Source organism: Coccinella septempunctata, chromosome 7, assembly GCF_907165205.1.
Source record: "Coccinella septempunctata chromosome 7, icCocSept1.1, whole genome shotgun sequence".
Taxonomy (NCBI): Eukaryota; Metazoa; Arthropoda; class Insecta; order Coleoptera; family Coccinellidae; genus Coccinella; species Coccinella septempunctata.
This window is the reverse complement of record NC_058195.1, coordinates 2,703,713-2,713,925: the sequence shown is the minus strand read 5'-3', so window position 1 is coordinate 2,713,925 and position 10,213 is coordinate 2,703,713. Positions and strand designations below refer to the sequence as shown.

General features: G+C 38.9%; 1 non-coding gene across 1 annotated transcript; it reads right to left on the bottom strand.

The window, feature by feature from the left end:
- Positions 1-9,879: 9,879 nt before the first annotated feature.
- Positions 9,880-9,953, bottom strand: Trnan-guu. Its single transcript has one exon. It is a non-coding gene; the product is annotated as a tRNA-Asn (tRNA).
- Positions 9,954-10,213: the final 260 nt, after the last annotated feature.

Below are 10,213 nucleotides of genomic sequence, written 5' to 3'. Positions count from 1 at the left end.
AGAATATGGAGTGCATAGAATTTGATTTGAGGATTCTAGAAAACCAAACAGTTGATGGTTCAATGGAGAATTGCACTCCAGAGAGCTCTTCGAAGTCAACTCGAAAATGAAAAGTGGAAAAACAAAAAAAATTATTTTCTCCTAAACAGGACGAGATATTCGAAATTTTGGTATGGAAATATGCGTTTTCGAACACGCTGAATCTATTAAGAAAAATTTCAAAAGCTTATCTCCCTTCGTTCAGATTTTCAACTTGGAAATGGCATTTTTCAAAAATTGCAATTTTCAATCTCCGATATCTCCTGTCATATTCGTCTGATCCAATTGGGATTTCTGGTTATATAATCAGCGTTGCCTAGGCTTCCACCCAAGCACAAAAACTCGATTTTGAAAATTTCGATTTTTTGGGTCAAAAATGAGCAACTGGTTAGACCCCCCTAAAATGACCTATTTGCTACTCTGTCTGAAAATCAGGATGTTCTATTACTGTCTTAGAATATGGAGTGCATAGAATTTGATTTGAGGATTCTAGAAAACCAAACAGTTGATGGTTCAATGGAGAATTGCACTCCAGAGAGCTCTTCGAAGTCAACTCGAAAATGAAAAGTGGAAAAACAAAAAAAATTATTTTCTCCTAAACAGGGTCAGATATTCGAAATTTTGGTATGGAAATATAGGTTTTCGAACACGCTGAATCTATTAAGAAAAATTTCAAAAGCTTATCTCCCTTCGTTCAGATTTTCAACTTGGAAATGGCATTTTTCAAGAATTGCAATTTTCAATCTGCGATATCTCCTGTCATATTCGTCTGATCCAATTGGGATTTCCGGTTATATAATCAGCGTTGCCTAGGCTTCCACCCAAGCACGAAAACTCGATTTTGAAAATTTCGATTTTTTGGGTCAAAAATGGGCAAGGGGTTAGACCCCCCTAAAATGACCTATTTGCTACTTTGTCTGAAAATCAGGATGTTCTATTACTGTCGTAGGATATTGAGTGCATATTATTTGTTTTGAAGATTCTAGAAAACCAAATAGTTGATAATTCGATAGAGAATTGCACTCCAGAGAGCTCTTCGAAGTCAACTCGAAAATGAAAAGTGGAAAAACAAAAAAAATTATTTTCTCCTAAACAGTGTCAGATATTTGAAATTTTGGTATGAAAATATAGGTTTTCGAACATGCTGAATCTATTGCGAGCACTTTCGAAAGCCTATCTCCTTTCGTTAAGATTTTCATCCTAGAAATGGCAATTTTTCAAAAATCGCAATTTTCAATCTGCGATATCTCCTGTTATATTCGTCTGATCCAATTGGGATTTCGGGTTATATAATCAGCGTTGCCTAGGCTTCCATCCTAGCACAAAAACTCGATTTCGAAAATTTTGATTTTTTGGGTCAAAAATGAGCAAGGGGTTAGACCCCCCTAAAATGACCTATTTGCTACTCTGTCTGAAAGTCAGGATGTTCTATCACTGTCTTAGGATATGGAGTGCATAGTATTTGTTTTGAAGATTCTAGAAAACCAAACAGTTGATGATTCAATAGAGAATTGCACTCCAGAGAGCTCTTCGAAGTCAACTCGAAAATGAAAAGTGGAAAAACAAAAAAAATTATTTTCTCCTAAACAGGGCTGGATATTAGAAATTTTGGTATGAAAATATAGGTTTCCGAACACGCTGAATCTATTGCTAGCAATTTTGAAAGCCTATCTCCTTTCGTTTAGATTTTCATCTCGGAAATGGTATTTTTCAAAAATTGCAATTTTCAATCTGCGATATCTCCTGTTATATTCGTCTGATCCAATTGAGACTTCCGGTTTTATAATCAGCATTGCCAAGGCTTCCACCCTAGCACAAAAACTCGATTTCGAAAATCTCGATTTTTTGGGTCAAAAATGAGCAAGGGGTAAGACCCCCCTAAAATGACCTATTTGCTACTCTGTCTGAAAATCAGGATGTTCTATTACTGTCTTAGGATATGGAGTGCATTGAATTTGTTTTGAGGATTCTAGAAAACCAACAGTTGATGATTCAATAGCGAATTGCACCTCAGAGAGCTCTTCGAAGTCAACTCGAAAATGAAAAGTGGAAAAACAAAAAAAGTTATTTTCTCCTAAACAGTGTCAGATATTGGGAAGTTTGGTATGACAATATATGTTTTCGAACAAGCTGAATCTATTGCGAGTAATTTCGAAAACCTATCTCTGTTCGTTTAGATTTTCTTGGAAATGGCATTTTTCTAAAATTGCAATTTCGAAAATCTCGATTTTTTGGGTAAAAAATGAGCAAGGGGTTAGACCTATTTGCTACTCCTTCTGTAAATCAGGATGTTCTATTACTGTCTTAAGATATGGAGATAATTCTTCCTAATGGAGAACCGGAGGCTCTGTTCTCTATGTCACTCAGTATATATCTCCTGAAACTGCGAGATGCTCTGAGCGAGAGTGAAGGGTTACTATGTGGGTCACTCGGCGACGGCACGCGAGCCACACGAGCGCTAGGCACGCGAATACACTACCAGAGCCCATTAGCGATATACGACGCTCAAAAAAGCCACGATCCCACAACAACAACGCTAAACGGTGTTGTTATTCAATAGTTTTGAAATGACACGGAGAGCCGCCTGGGGTGCGATGAGGAAAGACGGAGCAGAGAGTATCGTTAGAATCGTGTACCGAATGCGGATTATCTCCGGTCGTTCGTTTCGGAGTTGGGCGCGCGGACGTGTAACACCGGTGTGTCGAACATCTCGGTCCTGACGCTGCCGATGCTGCTGCTGCTGCTCGCTGGTCGGAATTCGAAAGGTTTCCAGGAGGGTGCGGTCTGGGATGCTCCCGAATCGCTGCTAATCTTGCCGCTGGGTCGTGACGACGTTGTCCATTCTGTTGAAACGGCTCTCTGAATGTTTCTTGGTCAATCTGTACCACATCTAGCCAATGTCCGATCTGGCGTTTTTTCTTAGTTGTTTTCTTTCCCAACTCGCGCAATGTTTTGCCATTTTACCATGGTGGAGTTGACCGAAAAAGTATCTTCAAGTTGTGCTTATTCATTATACAAGCCGAGTCTTCGAATTGTACAAATATTTTAACAGTAGATTCCTGAGGCCAAAAGAAACACTTTTTTCCTCTACCATTTTTTCCGATTCGATCCTGATAAAAAGATATAGCCATTTTAGGTTTTCATAATGAGCTAGGCCGCACCTGGAAAAACTAGCTGAATCTCTGATACCACACATCTGTGAATGACTTAAACAGAGTCGTTTTCAGCCAGAGTACCCAATTTTTCATGTTCACAGATAATATGATAATTTTTCTATATCAAATTACTCGAAAATGGTACATTTTACGACAAAATATGAAGAATAGGTACTTTTACTATACAAAACGTTCAAATATTCATCAGGCATCGTCCAACTCAGTTGCAAGAGTTGGGTTCTTTGAATTTTAGGTATTCTTATGGTACGTAATGGTCATAATGAGAAAACTAGGAGACGTGGGTCATATCTTGTGTTCGAAGAAGATTCATCAAATAAATGAAAAACTATATTCCGAAATTCATTTCATTGCGTGAAACCGTTTGTGAGAGAACTAAAAATAACAATTTTCAAGGGTTTTTAAACAGCCTGTGTCTTTTGAACCGAACCGATTAGGAAAAAAGGGTAAGGTAACAAAGTGTTTCTTCTGAGCTCAAGAATCCACTGTTGAAATATTTGTACGAGTCCAAGGCACACCCTGTAGAAATCGTGGAAGAGATCCTTAGTCTTCAACTTGAAAATAGCACATTTTTCTCAAAGGTGCAAGGACCTAACCTAACCTAATCTAACCTAACCTAACCTAATCTAACCTAACCTAACCTAACCTAATCTGAACTAACCTAACCTAACCTAACAGTACCCTTCCTACAACAATTTTAAACCAACAAAAACTTCAAGTTTCCAAGCTTTTCAACCCATTACACTAGGATTATGATCCAGTTGATAAGAATTATGTTTAGATACTATTATTCCTACACTGCTTGCATACCTGTAGTACTAAAAAGGGTGTCACAGGATTAATGGAAATAAATTACCTAAAAATAAGACGAAAAGTTCGTATGGAGTCATGCCCGAAAGCCTATGAAGAGTTATGGTAGAAAATCAAAAAGTGTTGTCGATCTCACCCCTCAGGGATGAGTGAGAAAACTAGTTTCAGGTGCATCTTTATTCGAAAAATATATTTGCAAAATTCCGTTTGTCTATCTTGGTTATACTTCGAAAAAATTGAATAAATCCATAACCAAGTCTTCATCTTTCAAGCAACGTAACTTTACAACGAATCATTTTTGTGTATTAACCGATCTTGTGCGATGGTTGTAGCTCTTCAGGTGGGTAAAGATTAACTACAGTCTACCCCATGTTAGTTAAAATCATATATTTCGGTTTTTAGTTAGTCAGAGGCCTCAGAATGTAATTGTACTCTTGGTCCACTTCACACTGCACAGTGGACTATAAAAAAATTATATTTATATGAAAGGACTACGACTCATATAAACAATCGTCTCAATTCAACAGAAATCCATCGTCTGTCGATACCGACAAGTAACATAATCAGTCGTATTCAGATGTGGTAACACTTGAAGCACTCACTCTTTATGATTAGGTTACAACATGAGTACCTAGACTGAAGCAGACTGCGACCGCGCCCATAGAAAGTACCGGCATGATCATCCGAGTTCTAAAGTCCTTCTTGCCCTGGGGTCCATATTTGTTGTGTTCAATCGCCACATACTTCGTAGGTACGTTATGTAAAGGCCGATGACAAATTTCAACTCGTAAATTTCACGGCAATGATATCGGACATCATCTGGAGTGTGAAATTTAATTGCCTGCATAAATTCAACCAACTATATTTGCCCACTGGAAATCGCTACTGATACAGGTGAAGAAAATGCTGGCGAATTCTAGTCAGACGTGGAGAAAATGAGAGCAGACGTGGAGCAAAACTATCTGTTAGATTTACTGTGAACGTGAACGAAAGTCACGAGATTAAAGTGGACGTTTCTCGCGTTTTATGGCGTCTTCCTTTTATGTCGAAGTGAAGCATCAATTTCTGGTGTTCTAGGGTCACCACTTAATTGTGCAGTGATTTATTTCAAAGAATAAGCTGTAACGACTTTTCCTCGGGGTTCTAGACTCTTCTAGTCGAAGACAAGGTTCTTTGTTATGTAGGGTGTTGGCAAAACTATGGAAGGTTTATTGAGTATCTCGAAATAAGCGACATATTGGTCACTGATGCCCAATCATAAAACCCACCAATTCAAAGTAATATAAACTGGTATAAAAGTACAGTTCAATAGGTGGAAATTTCGGTATATTCTTGTGCAGTAAACATTGACCTCACCCTTTGACAGATGTATCGAATTAAATTAAAATCTCAGGTGTGAAATATTCACGACTTGCTTTTTTGGTTCATCATCGGCGTTGACAGGTGATTCTGAAGTGAAAACAGCCATGTGAACATGCCAGTGGGATGTAAACGAAATGATGTTTCTTCAAATATCAAGGTGGTCAGCCTAAAATGGTATAAACTCATTAAACTGCATTGACGTCTGTATTTTTTGTCCAGCGCACGCATCTTCCTTCGATGTCTCCGTCCATATCTCTAGAGAGAGCTCAGTGTTCGATTCCTACAACGTTTGATTACCATTGCAAATATTCTTTTAGATGAAGACGACTACCGAATGGAGGAGTATTGCACTGCTGGGACCAGGCCATACAAGGAATGAATCAATTTAAATCTGCCGAATTGCTATATTCAAATGATCACTTGTTGAGCAACAATTACTCAAGTTTTCATTCTTCGACGATCACATAATAATGGGACTAGAGTTGTTACAAGATCTCATTCATTTCATTAGTCAATTACGCATCAGCTCCAATGTTTTGATTGCCATTAAAAATAAAAATCAGGCCGTCCATGTTTCATTGGATGAAAAAGGCTCAGAGCATTTTGAGAAATTAACAATATGATATTCTTTTATCGAGATCGATTCTTATACACTTGACCCCGTTGCATGGGCCGTGGTCGTTGCATCATCTTCTTTCGGGTCAATCAGAGTATTATCATTAAGCGATGCAGGGGTGGATTCAGTATTCGATTCTTCACACCCACACTTGCAAAAATGAGGTAGAAATTATCGATCTTTGTTTATACAAGGGAAGTCTTTGACTCGTACCAATATTCGGACTTGATTAAAGGATATAGCCATTTTATGTTTTCATAATGAGCTATGCCACCTTTGAAGAAACAAAATTCCCTCCAGAATAACAAGCTAAATCTATGGCACTACACATCTTTTGAATAGAGTTGAATTCGAAATCTCGGAAATTATAAGTGCGATGAAAAAATGTCACCTGGTCTAGACGGTGTTTCAGCGCTTCAAACAAATATCAGCTTGGAGAATGAAACTCTAGGAAGCTTCATGAACACTAGGGCTAACCTAGACACGGAAATACACAGCCGTATCAATTCGGCATAACGGGCATTCTGGAAGCTAAAGGACAGAGTGTTTCAAAATCACGACCTCAATCTGAAGACCAAGACAGCTGTTTACAAAGCAGTGGTCTTCCCAACGCTTCTTTACGGAAGCGAAAGCTGGACGACCTACAGGCGACATATTGAACAGCTTGAACAAACGCAACAACGTCATCTAAGACAGATAATGCACATCAGATGGTTCCACAAAGTTTCGAATGCAGAAGTCTTGCAACGCGCGAGTTGTACAACAATTGAGACTCAAGTAATGAGGGCTCGACTCAGATGGAGAGGCCACATTCTAAGGATTCAAGACAAAAGCCTCCCCAAAATGGCTCTGTACGAAGAATTCACAGAGGGAGCTCAGAAACCAGGAGGCCAGTATAAGCGGTTTAAGGATGTACTGCATCAATCCCTAAAATCAGTTGATGCCAATCATAAGTGGGAAAAACTAGCGTTAGACAGGTCACAGTGGAGGTCTTTGGTGCATAGTTATAATGGAAACTCGAGAATGATACAGCGGCGGCCAGATCTGGTTGGTGACTATCCATGCCCGGAGTGTGGAAGGATCTGTAGGTCACGGTTAGGTCTCTTCAGTCGTAGGAGGGCACACACTCGCAGATTTATCAAATAAATGAAAAACTATACACCGAAATTCAACTCATTCGATGAAAACGTTTGTGAGATAAATCTAAAAATAACATGTCTTTACGGTCATTCAGCAGACTGTATTTTTTAATCCAAGCCGATTCCATGAAAATGGTGGAGACAAAGAGTGTTTCTTTTGACCTCAAAAATTTACTGTCGAAATATCTGTACCAGTCGACTGGTGAACTGAGACAAACCTGCTCAACATCTTCTAATCCAATCCTGCATGTCGCTCTTATTGCTCGTGCTATACCCAGGCTAAGTAGCCGCTAAAAACGAGGTCACAACCACACCTTTCAGATATAATCCGTGTAGACAAGAGCCGGGTGATGAGGCAACAAATTCAGCTCCATCCTGATAATTGAAGGTGAAGAGTCAAATTTGCCGACACCTCTGTCACTTTCCGGGTTTTCACACCTCGAACTCTACAGAAAATGAGTGATCAACGATACAGAAAGGTGAATATGTTTGATGTGATGACATCGAGAGGCACAACCGCCAGTGACAACTGTTGATACTTATTTTAACTAAAGCTGAAGAGGCTTACACTGTGAAGCTCTGAAAACGTCACACAAATTCCTAAAACACATGCAGCTACTTTTATGATGTTGAAAGGCTAAAGGGCCTTTGAGAAATACTTTCATCGAGTAAATATGCTGTATCTATGCAAATCGAGCAACGGACGAAAAGTGAATCAGCTTCATGGGTGAATCTAAGTCTATCAAACTGTAATATAAATCCAAAAAAGGCCAAGTTGAGGACTTCATTTCGTATAGATATATCCTCACGATTTCCCAATGACATAAGCGACATCCCACCTCATTTCTCGATTTCACCAGGGCTCAAAACTTAATCCGGCATATCCGTGCGTTGAAATCGGCATAGAAAAAAAAAACAAGTGAATCGGAAGGACCGTGAAGCCGAGTTCCTATCTCCGTTCTCGAGATTGCTGCATACCACGCGCCTGTTCGGACATGCAAGATTGCTTAGAAAGTGATCGGAAGACGTTGATTGAGATCATTAGCCGGGCTTTCAGGTAAATAGAATAATGAACGAATACGCGGGTCATAGAACGCGTTTTGGTAAACATGTAACTGCGATAAGTGGGGATTCGTTTGAAGTGATTGATGCTGTTTTGGAATTTACTGAATAGGTCCACATGTTCGAGGAAATGGGTTACCAGTTCCGAAATCGAAGGAAAATTTAGGAAATATAGGTATAATATGTGATATTATTCATTATCTGATCATAGAGGATACGCAGACAACAAGGGTATCTCATTGATATCCAGAAGTAGTGTTTTTGGTCTCGCTATTCATGAATTTCATTTCAGGATGCACATATTGAAGAGGAGATATCTCTAGTACTAAAAATCGGACTACATTTTGGTCGACGTTTGCCACATTTGACAATGAGATGGCGCTGAATACGTACTGTCACTACTGAAACGCTGTTTAATAACAGTTTTCTGTTTTAGAATTGAATTCCGCGAAATTCGAATACTGTTCGTTGTATTGGATTCCAATAGAGGCTTTGTTGAGGCCACAAAACAGAAGTATGGTTTGGTTTTGTGATCAGCTTATAGTGTAGTGTGTGCTGAAGGCATTGAAAATAGTCGATTCAATAATCAGCAACTGAAGAAGCTCTTTGATCAAAATGACCGAGTGAAATCTTACAACATTTTATGTGTCTCTGCAAATGCCACTCAAATTAATATTTTAAACAGTCTTATGAGTAACACATTTGAAACACGAGATGGCGCTCACATTACTGTAATCGCTCTCCTATGTTCCTAACTTTATAATCTCTGTTATTATGTCAGTCTTTTGGCATGATTGTATGCTATTACAACCCAAATAAATAACAAGCCCTTAAATTGAACAAGGGAACAACAAATACAGAATATTCGAAGCTATCTATGATGGCTGTCTCCTATTACTCCTATTCACCATTCAAGTTTAACCCTTTCTCAAGAGAAACCCTGTATACGTAATTAATAACCGATTGCGCGAGCATATTGAGCTCATATCATAACCTTCGAAGTGACCATCCCAATACAAATTCCTCATTACGCAAGAAGGCACAACGTCTGGACACAATACCGCTCCCGACTTATTATTGAAGTGTCAGACGGAATGACATGAAAACTGCCGGGCACAATGATACTCTTGTCGATTCCATATCTATGTTATTATCAGAAAGTGAAACCTCGAGTTATAGATACCGCTTTTTTCGAACGACCGCTTTGATTAGTATCTAATAGATTTATTTCTTTGGATCATTTAGCTCAATGAGCTTTCTATGATCGGTTAACGATACAATGAGATTACAATGAATGAAATAGCGATTTCCTGTCATTAGGAGCCGAGAGGAATGGATAGTTGATGTTCCTTTCTACGTCAACGGTAGGCACCCGGTCGATATTCAAATTTGTGGAAAGCAGCTGAGCAGTCCCAACTATTTTTGAGCATAGTACAGGATTCATAAGGAAAAATCAACATTTAGGTCTGTCTTCACATTTTGTGGAGTCATAACTATGAGTGAGTGTTCCTGTCAACTATACAGGGTGTCCCAAATTCGATGTCCAATCGAAGACAAAAAGTTATGAGAACTTTTGGAAAACGTCAAAGACTCATTTTTAGTCAATAACTCAAAAACGAAGTATCGTAGGAAGCTACGGTTTTCACCCTGTACATCCTGTCGAGATGTAAAACATCTGCGCCCCCGGGTGGGCTCGAACCACCAACCTTTCGGTTAACAGCCGAACGCGCTAGCCAATTGCGCCACGGAGGCGATGAATAGGTTGCGAATACAATATCTGGAGAATTGAACCTTGAGTGTTTCTTTTGACCTCAAGAATCTACTTTTGAAATATTTGAACGAGTCGAAGACTCACCCTGTATATGTATCGGGAGTCATGGTGTCGATATAACTTATAATAATAAGTTATTATATCTACTTGGTAACTGACACGATGATAATACTGCTTAAAAGGTGATTGGGCGTTTGTATGCACGATTGTTATAATTTGGATTTGAATGATAGAATTTCAA